The sequence below is a fragment of the Podarcis liolepis genome, assembly GCF_965112155.1.
Source record: "Podarcis liolepis genome assembly, chromosome: 10".
NCBI classification, from domain to species: domain Eukaryota; kingdom Metazoa; phylum Chordata; class Lepidosauria; order Squamata; family Lacertidae; genus Podarcis; species Podarcis liolepis.
In genome coordinates, this window is record NC_139562.1 from 53025108 (window position 1) to 53039759 (window position 14652).

The 14652-nt window shown below is 41.4% G+C and overlaps 1 protein-coding gene and 1 long non-coding RNA gene across 22 annotated transcripts in view; one reads left to right on the top strand and one right to left on the bottom strand.

Moving 5' to 3' along the window:
* The window catches only part of LOC310687955, a 43516-nt gene extending 32939 nt beyond the window's left edge, over window positions 1–10577 (bottom strand). The window contains exons 1-2 of the long non-coding RNA XR_014516676.1: window positions 9875–10577; window positions 8593–8725 (exon numbers count right to left, since the gene is read on the bottom strand). This is a non-coding gene — a long non-coding RNA (uncharacterized lncRNA). The remainder of the gene's footprint in view (window positions 1–8592; window positions 8726–9874) is intronic.
* Window positions 1–14652, top strand: part of FOXP2 (forkhead box P2) — a 361843-nt gene that overhangs the window by 25167 nt on the left and 322024 nt on the right. For 4 of the 21 annotated variants that reach the window (XR_014516590.1, XM_083463461.1, XM_083463476.1 and 1 more), the window contains exon 1: window positions 10679–10929. The exons of 12 other annotated variants lie outside the window; for them this stretch is intronic. The gene's annotated coding sequence lies outside the window, so the exon portion shown is untranslated. Of the gene's footprint in view, window positions 1–10677; window positions 10930–14652 lie in introns of those variants that run through there. 5 more of the 21 variants (XM_083463481.1, XM_083463463.1, XM_083463468.1 and 2 more) reach the window with 2 other exon arrangements.

Genomic DNA, 14652 nt, shown 5'->3' on the forward strand with positions numbered 1-14652 from the left:
TGAAATATGTTTAGGCTGCCTGTCAGTTGATGCAGAAATGTAGTAATTTGAACAAAGAATACTCCACCCAAAAGCAGGAATAAAGCAAGGTATCTAGCTAATAGCATTCAGGAAAACATAAAATGTTTATAATATACAAAGGAAAATAAAATCATTCTTTAAACAAATCATTATCCCAGAGAGAGAAGCATATTAAGCAAAATTGTATGCTGCCTTTTAGCGATTTAGCGCCAAATCTGAAGCATCGATAACAGAAGTTTGTGTCCCTACTAGATAGAAGTAGAATTTCCCTATGGGGCATGGAATGGTATATAGCCTGGGGGCCATCATGTATTTTTTGGATTTGATTTTCGATTCCGCTCCCCAACTCCCCAAATGGCACTGTCTTCCCCCATTGAGAGCTTTCCTGAATGTATGCAAGATGGGCGGGGGGGGAGTGTGTGCGTGTGTTTGCACGCGTGCACGCTTTGGAGAGAGAGACACAGATACATGTGTGTCTGTGATCAGTGTGTGCATATAGTTGCACCTTTCATCTTTTCTTGGACTGGGGAATGCTTCCTGTTATTGACACGCAGTAACAACATCATTCTTTGTGATCACTATTTTGCAATCTGCACAATTGGGACCAGCAAGACATAAGTGTCTTGCCATGACAAGCATGAGGTTGTTCATGGGAGTGGGGAGCAGCACTGTCTGTTCTCAGATTTTTAAAATGCCACATCCCCATGACAGCTATTTTGTGATGGCTGCCTATAGCACTTCCTCTTCATTCCAATCGTGCCTGCAGGTCCAAAAAGTTTGACAACCCTTGGCATATAGGTGGTCTTACACTTGTTCCTGCTTTCTAAATATTGCATTGCTGCGAGACAAAATCTCACCAAAACAAGAAGCTTGCAGGTTGTATATGTGCATTGTATATGTGCACTTTCATGTGCATTGGTGTGCTACTGTAAGGAGATACACATGCTATTTCGATATTAATCTTATACACTCCTGTAATAGGCTGTCATAAATGGCTTCACTGCAAAATGCTATCAGCATACTGTGTATTTGCTTTCATAAAGTTTTTAACTCTTAAGTATTAAACTTAAGGCAGACAGGTAACTTTAATCTTCCAGAGTCCTGGGAGAATCTCTCTCTTTTTGTCATGCCCACATGAATTAGTTATGATTTCCTAATTTGAACTATTTTCCTTGCTTTTGTGTTGTTGATCGTTACCCCAGATGGTGGAATAGGTCCACATAATGAGTCTGTCATATTTGTAATTAACAGCTTGTTTGCTAGGGGCCTGTTTGGACATCTTTCACAAATTTGTTATTCTGTTTTGTGGCATCTGTGTAATAAAATGTAGGTTCTGATCCCTGGAAAGAAAAAAGTCTAGGTGTGAGGTCATGAGAAACCCTATCTCCTAAGAGAACAGAAAAGTTGTGTAACAATGACATCTCTCTCAAAGCTACTCAGTACATATGGAATATGTGTTGTTAACAATTGACTTTTAAAACAGAAAAGCCCATTTTTGGTGAGAAGCCCATCTCAAATACTTTAAAATGTCTTTTAAAGCAGACATTTGTAGTACAAAAAAATGTCTCTAGAGAACTATTCTTCCCACTTTTTTTTACAAAGTCTAAAAATCTATGTAATTCTGTTCCCTCACTCAACTAATGCTGCTTTTTTAACCCTGCGTATTGAATTCAATAGGACTTACCGGTACTTCTGAGTAGACATTATGTTATTTTGATGGCCATAGTTAAACTGATTTGGCCACTGGGAATATGTTGTGGGCTTGTCCTCTCCCTCTTTCCATCCTCTTCTGGCCCCAATTCCCTTCCCGACTTTCTGGCTTAAAATAGCCATGGTTTTCCTGATTCAGACTTACTGATTTTTGGTAACCATAACACTGTGAAGTCCACATTGGAATTGGTACTCAGCAGGATAAAGGAAACATGCAACCTACAGCACTTTTATTTAGCCATAATGCCTAAACTGAGCCAGGGTACCGCTTCTTGATGTATTTGTATACATGTATTCAAAATAAATACGTGTTGCAAGCTGTACATGTCACTGGTGGCCTGATTCTTTCTTGGTTGCTGCTCACTTTTTTCTTGAAAAGTATGTGATTCGTACACATTCTTAATCACCGAGGCAATACATATACAGGCAGCCTCCCATTTACGTGTGTTCAAAATGTTCACGATCGAGCATTTGTGCATTGTGCCGAACCCAGAAGGCAGATCTGTTGCAAGGCAACAGTAGTGTTAAGTAGGGAAAAAGTAAAGAGCTTCATGATATGAAAGGTTTCATGGGGCCTGTGGGAGAATTCACCGGTTTGGGAGGTGGGGGGGTGGGATAAACTATTCTAGGTGAAAATGTGCTAATTACTGTAACTGAATGAGTCAGTTGGGGCTGTTACTTTCATGATAGTCCTCTTCCTTGTTCAGGTAATGCCACCTTGTTTCAGGGCTGGGGATGGAGGCAGCTGCAATATTCCCTTTACTTCACCACCACACCCTATTCTAGAGGCTTGAAGAATCCTGCCAGTCTCAGCACATCCCAGATTGCCTCTCTTTGGGTGCCTGAAGGCTAACCAAACCTATGGGATTCCCCCACTTATTTTGCAGTCATTCTAGCTCTGAGATTGCAGTCTTGTTTTCAAGGAAGAAACATCTCAGGTTATTCACTAACTTGCTATTCAGCCAGTGGAAGAACAGACTGCTTTCCCGCAAGCTTGGGAAGGGTTAATTTTAAAAAAAATCACACAAAAATTATTATAAGCCTATTCCGTTATGAACTTTCCTCTTGTGTGAACCATGGTGTGTCTTCCCAGTTGGGAGGAAAGGGATGTGTCAGAGCAAAGCATGCTTCAGCCTACGGATGCAACCATCGCATTGCAACATAAACCATTAAATACATCATACCTATTTAGAAGAAGAAAAATAACACAGTAGGCAAAACTGAGAAAAATGTGGACTGATACAATATACTATAAAGGTTTTGGAAGCTGGCTTTTCATCAAAGATATGTCAGTTTTCTCCTTTACACCTAATTCATCTTGCTTTCTAAGCAATTATGAAAATGCTTAATTCATACTGCACATGCTAATTTAAGACAGCAGTGATCACAGCTTTCTGAGCTCATGTGTTCTAATTAATTGAACTTGACCATCTCTGCTTACAGTACAGGTGAAATCATGCCACAGTATCAATTCAGGGTTTGTGTCTGTGTGTTTGTGCAGATTGAATTGCAGTTTGTTTTTATTTTTCCAAGTTAATCTTTGAATAACTGCTAAATTGCCATGTATTCGTTACCAAATGTGCTCAGTGCTGTGACCTTTTGAAATCTACTTAACTTGTTCCACATGTGTACCAGCTTCTCATAAAAGTTATTACAATTGCTTAAATGTAGTCAGTTTTTGAAAAGCAATACTTCTGGTACACGTACACATACACACACACACACACACACACACCTCTCTCTCTCTCTCTCTCTCTCTCTGTAAAAACAAAATAACATTTCATTTAGTGTATTTTAAATGTTTAAGGTGATTTCTACATGTAGAAATTACAGCCGCTCTTGAGCTATTGGTGCTTCTGTTTCGGATGATAACAACTTTGCCTTTGTAAATACCCTTTTGTAAGGCATTCATAACTCACAGGCAAATGATAGATACTCATGGATGGGCTTTGGAGCAGATGGGAGGAAAGGGCATGGAGAACAGACATAGGGTAGCATTGCTAAGTGTTGACAGTGCTAGGAGGCAGATTTAGCCTTGCCGAACCTGCAGTCATGGGAGGAGAGGAAGGTCACACACTGGTATACTCCCAAGTCATGTAAAGTAAACTAAGCAATTTGACCACCAGTGACAGCAGTGTTGTCTTCCAGATTCCCTTGGTTATCTCTTTTTGGCTTTTTGTTTCCACCCAGCTTGATGTTAATGTACAACATATATGGTTGTAGCATTAAAGGATGGGGACGAAACAGGTAAAAGAGCAAGGGAACTGCAGGATATGCTGTTAGCAGACAGACAAGAGAAAAGGCCTACTTTAGATCACACTTTTTCGTATGACTGTTTTTTGTCAGTTGGGTAAATATTAACAGACTAGATTATGACTGTAGTCATAAGAGAGATTTTGTTTTCTCTAGATAGCTGGAGAGGTGTTAAGGCTGTTGTTTTTTTTAAAATTATAAATTTAAATTTCAGTTTCAAAAATTACAGTTTCAAAAATATTTTTTAAAACCTATTTGAAATACCTTTATATGCGTAAGAAAGGATAAGAAAGATTTTAATGTAACTTGAGTAGTGTTCTAATACTGTAGAAAGAGATCTGACAGGTTTGTATTAAAGGCTTTTTAAAAATAATTTCATCAACAACTAAAAGGCTAATTTTGGTTTTACTTTAAACATATTGTTTGCCCGTCTTCTAAATTTCAAGGGAGAACACTAATCTGTGCTCATTTATTAAGAAATTAAGAAAATAGATTATATAATATTGAGTGAATTAGTGATTCATTTTTTTAACTACCTCTCCCCTAATATGCATAATCTCACTAAAAGTTCTTAACAAAACACAATGGCTTTTTGATAAGATGTTTTGATGAGACATTCATCGCTTTAGAGAGAGGATCTCAGATTCCTCTAGGCAGTTCCACAAACTATACTGATCCTGAGAGGAAATCTGTGGAGCTCATTAGGATCACCCCCAATTAAAAAGAATTACCCTAAATCATACTTATTTTGTTTAATTATTCATGAAATCTGATCTAGCTGAGTTTTTGTTATTACAGCAGCAGCAAAATACAGTTTGCAGAATCATGCAACATGACATCAGTGATGTGCTAGCATTCACATTTGACGTGGATATTACACATTTATTTTATAGTTTCTGAACCTATAGAAACACTCCCAAATTTAATATAAACTTGTGGACTTTCTCTCCATTCCAGAAAAAGCAATTGAAATAGCTATCATTTTGAATGCAGATTTAGTAAATTACTGCATTACATAACATTTTCAGCTGGACGTTAAGGCCACATTCGAGCAACAGTTACCGTATTTTTTGCCCTATAGGACACACTTTTTCCCCTCCAAAAATTAAGGGGAAATCGGGGTGCGTCCTATGGGGCGAATGCAGGCTTTCGCTGAAGCTTGGAGAGCGAAAGGGGTCGGCGCGCACCGACCCCTCTCGCTCTCCAGGCTTCAGGAAGACATCCACAGCCTAGGCAGCCCTGCGGGAGTTCCCACAGGGCTGTCTAGGCTGCGGATAGTAGCCTGCTTCCCGGAGCGCCGGGCGCGCTGAAAGCAGAATGCCCGGCGCTTCGGGAACACATCCGCAGCCTAGGCAGCCTTGCGGGAGGTCCCACAGGGCTGTCTAGGCTGTGGATAGCAGCCTGCTTCCCGGAGCGTCGGGCGCCCTGAAAGCAGAGCGCTCGGCGCTTTGGGAACACATCCTCCCCACGCTGCGGATAGCAGCCTGTCGCCCGGCGGGCGGGGCACCCTGAAGCAGAGCGCCCCGCGCGCCGGACAGACATCCGCAGCGTGGGGAGCCCTGCAGGAGTTCCCCGCAGGGCTCCCCACGCTGCGGATAGCAGCCGGCTGCCCGGTGGGCGGGACGCCCTGAAGCAGAGCGCCCCTCGCACCGGGCAGACATCGGCCAGCCCCACAAGCTCGGGGGACAGCAGGTAGGCGCAGCGCCGCCATCCTGCTGTTCCTCGACCTGGTTCGGTTTCCCCGACCTGCTTTTGGGGGGGAAATAAAGGAAAAAAATTTTTCCTTTATTTCCCCCCCAAAAAACTAGGTGCGTCCTATGGGACGGAGCGTTCTATGGGACGAAAAATACGGTAAGCACTTTTTAAGACCCATTAATTTCAGAAGCATGTGTTTTTGTAGGTTGGCCTGCTAAAGAATGATAATGAAGAACTAGTAATTTGAAGACCAAATTTAGGTTAGGTTTGATATTACAGTTGATGGCAATATTTTTATTAAATAATTCCACTTGTTTATAGGACAACCACAACAGGGCCAGACTTCATACAAGTGACCCCATGCTCTCTAAGAACAACTTGCTAATATTTCTAATGTTTCTGTAGTGGTATATTTCTAGTGGCCCTAGTCATGTTATGATAAGTTTGGAAACATTCTCATAAAGAAATAAATAGGTAAAATAGAGAGAACATTTTAAAATAACAGACTGTAAACCTTTCCTATCTGAATGCTACCCATAGACCTTTTGAAGCTTTTTCTTATTAATTGCCTTGCTGCTGCAGATTGTACTAACCTAGGAATGAGGGTCTTTGAGAGCATGAAAGAATAGGATTTATGGTAATAAAATATGCTGATGCCATGGTAGGTCCTGTGTAGATAGACAGCCGTAATCTCTGTTGAACAGTACTGTATGAACCTGCATGTCTAAGCAGCGAAAAACCAATAGTCCACAGTAAGGTTGTGCAGCATTCACAACACACACAAACAGATACAAGGTAAGTGTGTGTGAGAAAATCTTATAAACTTATTAGTAGTAAACAAAACCAATAAAACATTTATATAAAAACACAGGTTGAAATTTGGAAGGGGAAGGTGAACGATGTTTTTATATTTGCAAAATTTTTATATCTGCAAAATTATGTAATTGCCCAGCTCTTAATAACAGTTAACTGTTATAAGTGCAGTGTGTTTTAAAGTTTAGTATCATTGGCCATAATCCACTATGGCTGCAACTGTGGACAGGAAAGGAGCATGCTCATAGCCTGAAGTGCTTTGCAAAAGTTGAATCAGCAAACCAATGAAAAAGCAGTTTATCGATTCCTTTGGATGATTGGCTGCTATAAAAGCTTTTTTTAAAAAAGCCCTCTTGGAAATTTCTGTTCTGCCCATGTCTAGCAGGTAGCATTCATGACAGAACTATAAAACCCAAATCAGTTTTAGAGAGGCTGTAAGGGCCTAGGATGCACAGGTATGCACCAATGTGTACCTGCAAATGCATTAGCGCTGGGGTAGTGAGTAGTGAAATGCCTTCCTTAGGGCCTACAGTTAGTCTGAAAAACATCTTTTTCTGCCATTCAGAACTTGGTAGCTATTTGCTAAAGATATAAGTAGACACTTTAAGCTTGTCTTACAATGGATTATCTGAAGGAGCGTCTCCACCCCCATCGTTCTACCCAGACACTGAGGTCCAGCGCCGAGGACCTTCTTGCGCTTCCCTTACTGCGAGAAGCCAAGTTACAGGGAACCAGGCAGAGGGCCTTCTTGGTAGTGGCACCCTCCCTGTGGAATGCCCTCCCACCAGATGTCAAAGAGAACAACTACCAAACTTTTAGAAGACATCTGAAGGCAGCCCTGTTTAGGGAAGCTTTTAATGTTTGATGTATGACGGTATTTTAATATTTTTTGGGAAGCTGCCCAGAGTGGCTGGGGAAGCCCAGCCAGATGGGTGGGGTATAATAAATTATTATTATTATTATTATTGTTGTTGTTGTTGTTGTTGTTATTATTATTCTTTATATAATTCATAAATGCATCGGGTGTAAAAGGAGTTCACTGATTTGTGCATGTGACAGCTAGCACCTCAGCGTTCAGTGTTTTAAGTGGATGCCACAAACCATCATAGTGCTCCTTCATGTGTTACCTTTGGCTGTTTTCTTCATGCACAAGAGTAGTAAATGAATCTCTAATACATGTATATCTAGGCCAGTGTTCACACGTACATGAAGCTATTGACTAGGAGCTAAGAGAATGTGTCCTGTGTCAGAACTCTCTCCTACTCCCCAAGTTGTGTATTTTGCTTAATTAGTTACTCTCTAATTTGTGGCCAAGCATAGTTTGTACATGCCTTGCAGATGAATAGGTTTGGGTAGGTGCCCAACTCTAGTAGCTTCCATGGAGCTACTTGCCTAATCTCTGTAGAAAAGGGCTGCATGCCTGAAAATTAGTGTGGACTGCATTGCTTGCAGTAAAATGTGCATATGATGTGCACTTGGACGGAAATGCCTATCAGAACGTACATTCGGTTGAAAGTAAGGATGAAATAATATGTCATTTTCAAATTCACACATGCAATCCATCAAATGATATTGCAGACAAATACTGAAGCAGGTCTAAAATAAGGGAAGCTTCCACCCATTGCCCTGACCCTCCTGTCTCTCTACAGTATCCCCGCCACCCAAGGCTTTACATTTCAGTACAAAATTGTTTTAAATTTTAAATATTAAGCTGTAAAAGGAAAAGTGGAGGGGGCGTGGGAGAATGTTACCAAAAAGGTAGGAGTAAATTGCGCAATCTGCGTTTTTTTGTTTTTTTGCAGATCTGTGCCTGTAGAAATTAACTTGAGTTTTATTACAAAATCTTGTGGCCGTAGGGTTGATTTACAAAGTAATTCCCAGTTCCGTGTAATCTGTCCTAACCTGTGACTGGGCTCATATTCACGAAGAAAAGGGCGTGTTAACTAGCCAGTACATTACTACAGCTGCAGCAAGGTCCCCATGGAAATTGCATCCACGTGCAGCTTCATTTCATGTTTCTTGGTTGTAGAGGAAAAACATTATTAACTGACCCTCAGATTGGAGTACGTATGGCTAGATGAAGAAGGTTCTTAGGCAAACCTGAGTACCAGGATATGTCCCTCTTCATGTTCCTCTCAGCTCTCTTTATAGGAGAAGCAAATGGGGAGTTTTTGAACCTTTTTTGTTCTCCAACAGAATTCGAACTCACTCCCCTTCTCAGTGGTCATCTCTCCTGTAGAAAAATACAGATTGGGAAGCATAGACAGTCCCTGGAATGTTTCAGCCACTTGGCCTTCCTCTTAGCTGTGACTCCCACTGAAAGGGTTTGAAATGCACAGGCAAACATCTCGCAAACTGCAAAATGAAGTCATGTGTTACTTGTGCCTCAGTTATTTAACCTTCGTGCAAGCACCCTACAGTTCTCCAATTTGAAGAACCGAGGTGTTAAATGCTAGGGAAATGACACAAATATGCACACACTGTAAATTTATGAGCAAATGTAATGCTGTAGCATTCAAAACTTAACTATAAATGTTTGAAAATATTCCTAATAGTGTTTGTAGCATGAGTGCAGATGGTGTAAGAAAATGTTCATTTTTTTATTACTCCTCCCTAGATACTATGATGAACCAGAATGAACAATTATTACAATTGAGAGTTTTGCAGGCAGGTCTTTTTTTAAAAAAAAATATTTACACAATATATTGCAGCTGCTTTTTCAGAGCTGCCACAATCCCACAATGAATACACATTTAGCTGAATTTAAAGTGTGTTTTGTACACGCATCTGAATGTATTCACATGCAAGATGATGCTGAACCTGATAAACAGACAGGCACACACAGACAAACGTGCCAAGTTTGTCTGTGCGTGCATATATTGGCAGAGGAACAGGGATATTATTATCACAACCATTGAAATCTGTAGTAGAACCCATATTAGATTGTATTAAAAAGAAACTATACATGACTTTTAAAAAACGTCAGGATTATATTTGTAGCTCCCACGTGTAGGATCATCCTTACTTTTTAGTTGCCTCTGCCTTTAGAAATGTGCAGAAGAAGTGTTCTAATCTAGAATCAGTGTTTCAGTTTTGTGCCTTTACGTAGGCAATGGGCTTGTTTGTGTGCTAGGCCAAACCAGGGCTTGCTGGTACTGGAATGAAACTCATGCTTGCATGCTCCCTTCTGCCCTAGGCATTTCTTAAATGCTTCGCTTCATTCCACAAAGGGACCATGGTGGGTCTCCCTAGACCAGGGATCAGGAAACTTTTTCAGCAGCGGGCCGGTCCACTGTCCCTCAGACCTTGTGGGGGGCCGGACTATATTTTTTTTTGGGGGGGGGATGATGCAAGAGTACCATGAGCCCCGGTGGCTGCTTACCTGTGTCTTGTGAGCAGCAGGGGCTGGCGGTGGTGGCGTAGGGATGATGAGTGGCGTGCGAAAGGGCTCCGGAGAGGGGCTGCTTAAAATGGTGGCCACTCGAGTGCTGCTGACAGTGCTGCTGCTGCTGTCACCAACAAAGCCTGGCCCCTTTCCTCCTCTAGGCAGGGTGGGGAGAAGCCAGGAGGGAGGAGGCACTGCCGCCGTGTGAGGGAGAGGGAGGGAGCGGGAAAGAATGTGTGCACTGGTGATCCACACAGCGATTCCCAGATCGACCGTGGGCCAAATCCAGAAGGCAATTGGGCCTGATCTGGCCCATGGACCCTAGTTTGCCTACTCATGCCCTACATTGCTGAAGTTCAGGGGAGAACCATCACCGTAGCTACCCATATAATCTAGTCTGGCAGCACCTGTCTCAAGAAGAGAAGTTGCTGTGTTGGTTCGGCTACCTCCTAACTCCCAGACCTAGCCAACGGAGACCTAGTGCCATGCTCTTTGCTACCAACAGTTAGAGGGCGGCACACATACATAACCATTTGTGACGGCCAATTCTGGGATGGGCAGGGAGGATTCTGGGAAAATTAAAATACGATGCAAGATTCCCCAGCATATCTTAAGTGGGGTGTGCGTGTGTGTTAAGGATAATGGTTTAATTTCTTGAAATGGGAATGTTTGCTTATGTTAAATTACTGTGTACTTTTAACATGGTTCCCCACCCCCTTTGTCAGTAGCTCTCATGTGATTGGATGACTGTGAGTCATGTGAGAGAGGCATTCCATTCTGTTGTGACAGTTATTCCAGTAACTTGTTTTGTAACTGTCTTTCTGCTTCTCTCTATCTGTGAGGGAGAATGGCTGCTGAGAGAGGTTTCTCAGGATACTACTGTGTGTCAGTGTGATCTGTCTGAAGTGAGACAGACAGAGGAAGATCCCTAAAAGTTAATAAGGAGAAACCTGTTCAGGAGCTCTCTGTAAGGAACAGAGAGAATACTGCTGAGGTGAAAGTAAAAACCGTTCATAAGAAACTGTAAGGCCTGAGTGAGATCTACAATTCAAGTGAGAATGTACCCTTGTTTGAATAAGCATGCTGTTGTAAATATATTCTCCTCAGTTATATGTTTATGAAAGTAAAGTTCTTTTGAATATAAAGTCTTTACAAAGAAGCTACCAATCACCTAGAGAGCCAGTGTGGTGTAGTGGTTAAGAGCGGTGGACTCGTAATCTGGGGAACCGGGTTCGCTTCTCCGCTCCTCCACATGCAGCTGCTGGGTGACCTTGGGCTAGTCACACTTCTCTGAAGTCTCTCAGCCCCACTCACCTCACAGAGTGTTTGTTGTGGGGGAGGAAGGGAAAGGAGAATGTTAGCCGCTTTGAGACTCCTTCGGGTAGTGATAAAGCGGGATATCAAATCCAAACTCCTCCTAGAAGAGGAGTTAACTTCCTAGCTGTAAGCTACTCTGTTACTTTGCGTATCACCAACATTTATACACCCCGGCCACACACCAGTGTGTATGTGACCTGTTGGTATACAAAGACACATTCCTGGCTTGCTTTTGATACCAGCATGTCTGTGGGAAACCAGCTTCACTGACAGAGAGGGCGATTGGGTTTTCACTCCAGAAGTGTTTCTGATGGAGAGGTGCTTCCTAATGTATAATTTAAATATTTCTTTTTGTAAGAAGAAATGCACCAAAGCATAAGTTATTAAGTTATTAAGCATATTAAGTTATTTGTAATAATACTGATAACTACATCAGGTTTAGCTTTTTATTAGTGAGCGTGGGAGAGGGGAATTATTTTGGCAGTGGTCGTGTGCCTTACTTACGTTGCTGTTTTTTAAAATAAAAAAAACTATATAATGGTGTATCAAAAATAGTATCAACGATAGCAATGAGAATTTGATATTAAGCCGAGTAGATTGCATTTTAAAATTCTGTCACTTATTTCTATACGTAAATCAAATTTGGATGAAGATGCTTTACGTCTTTGTTTGTACAAGGAAAAAAGAAAATATTTTTCCTTGTAGAGTAATGAAGTATTTCTAGACAAAGTGGATTTATGATTGTAACATCTTTTGACAAGCACATTGGACTGTAGAAAGAGCATCCAACTTGGGGCTTGGGGCATATGTTGCTACCTTCTGCTAGCATAGCTCCAAAGCAAGTCACTGTTCGCTAAGGGTCAGGTTCATGCTTTCAGATCAGAGAAAAGTAAATATATGGTTGCGTTTTCAGAAGTGATAATTTGTAATATATAATGTAAATAGGTTTGTATGTAAAGATGCTCTGACCTATTTATGTCATGGACTGATGGGATCGATGTATTCAAGCCTAGTCTATAAAAGTAATTATGTAAAAGTGTTCAGATCTGAGCCCATATGGTTTAAAAGGTATGGTGGGCTGGAGACCTGAACTATCACTGCTGATAAACATTCAGGGGCAGTAACCTACTCTTTTGTCTGTCCACTTAGGGCAGGGCAGAATGAACAGTCGCCCCTTACTACTTAAATTAAATGGTATTCTGGCTAATATGGGCGGGGGTCACCAACCTTTTGGGACCTGTGGTCACATTGGCAAACCAGAGAAACTGTTGTTAACACCACAACTAAACACACTGCACTTGGGTACAACAGAACACTTCTTTCAAGCCTACTTCCAGCATGGGGAGGGACTTTGTGATTGCCAGAGAATGCCTCTGTGAGCTCATTGGTGACCCCTACTTTAGATGAAAAGATCCCAGGGTATGTAGAGCTTTAAAGGATAAAACCAGCACTTTTAAATTGAACCTTGAGGCAGTCAGGTGGATAGTGTCATACCTCAGGTTACAGACGCTTCAGGTTGCGCACCGTACCCAACCTGGAAGTACCGGAATGGGTTACTTCCGGGTTTTGGCACATGCGCAGAAGCACCAAATTGAGACCTGTGCAGACGCAGCGCTGCAGGTTGCGAACGTGTTTCCTGCACAGATCACGTTTGCAACCCCGAGCATCCACTGTAGTGGTGAACTTTTAACATGGGTCATTCCTAGTTGATAATCTGGCCACTGCATACTGTACCACTTGTAGTTTTTCAATGCTCTTTGAACACAGTTGAATTGATAATTTGAAGGCAATAGAATACCTCTGCAGGTGTTCTCAGTATGGTTGTAATGGTATGGAAGAGAACAGAGGTGTGCAAGATGTGCCTGCCCTTCACCATCCATGCATTGGGGGAGATGTTGGAAGCAAGGAGCTTGGGTCTTTGCGCATAGACCCCCACCTGCCCACTTCCCACACATGAGAAAATCAGCCCAGCTCTCAACCTTTTAATCCTTTTCCCTATTGAAAGCCAATCTGAGTATTGCACTTGAACTGAATATTTGTTTCCCTCTCCTTTTGTCCAATGTTACGTTATGATTACCTTGGCCCTGGGTCCTGTTGCATATATTGATGACATTTATATAAGTGCTAATAATAATGTGTTTTTATGATTAGACCACCAACCTGCTGAAAATGACCGTAAGTGTATGGATTAATAAAAAACTGTTTTACGCATGATTGAGATTTGCTTACACTTTGAATGATGAGTGTCTTTTAAGAGTGGATCTGATGATGAGCATGGTAGGAATAAATAGATTTTTAAAAGGTGGATTCTGTGAGGCAAAATAGAAATTTAGTTCAACCATGTGTAGAGCAAAAGTATTAATATATTTAGTTTTAGTTACTTATTTTATAGTTATTTTGTTATTTCATCTGGCTTGTTGGATCATAAACTATAACCATCATTATCATCATTATTACTGTCATCGTCAACAACTTTTGTACCTCACCCCTTGAGTCATGGTGGGATTCCCACTTTATTGAGGTAGACCGTGCTTAGAGAAAGTAACAGCCCCAAGCTCACCTAATGAGCTTTATGACTGATTGGGAATTTAAATACACAGGTCCCTGATCAAAACCCAACAGTCTAATCACTACACCACCCTGGCCTGTAGCACACCAAAGACTATGGATTTGCTTCTACTTTCCCAGATGTGTTAACTTTCTGCTGTAAATCTGTGATCTAATAATTACAAATGCATGCCCTGAAAGAGCAGCAGTAAGGGGGCTTTTCTGTGTAATGGCATCTTTGCATGTTACTGAAAGTTTCCTGCTGCACATACACCTTGGTGTGAGTTCACACGCAGGAGCAACTGTGAACTTTATTGTAATTGAATAGGTCAACTTGCCCCCAAACAAAACAATTTGCTGAGGCAGTGTTACAATAAGGCATGCGTGAATTCAAGAATTCACCAAACTAATTTACGTCTCTTGGGGTGGGTGGGGGGAATTGATATGGTGACAAAATTACCAAATGTGTGTTGAAACATTCTGTGCCACACAACATTTTGACCATTCATTAACAGCTTTGTTATTTTTTTAATGATTCATAACTCACCATTTAAAATCAATCTCAGAGCAGGATACGGCATAACAACGTAGAATAAACAACCAAACCACTGTAACAGTACATTAGGAGCTATATCGCAGCACTATGAGAGCAGGAAAAAACCTTAATCAAACTTCCGAGTAAGTAAATACGTATTTACAAGACGTATAAAATCCATCATGGTTGATGTCAACTGAGTCTGTGAGGAGAGGGCATTCCACACCTGGCTGCCTTACAGAGAAGGCCCTCTCACCTGCTGCTGCATTTTGCAACATCAGCTAATGTGGCATTATTAAGAGTCTCGAAGACTAAGCTGGTCTGTAGGGAAGTAAGGAGTCTAATGAAGTGTACCAGCCCTTGTGTATTATGAATA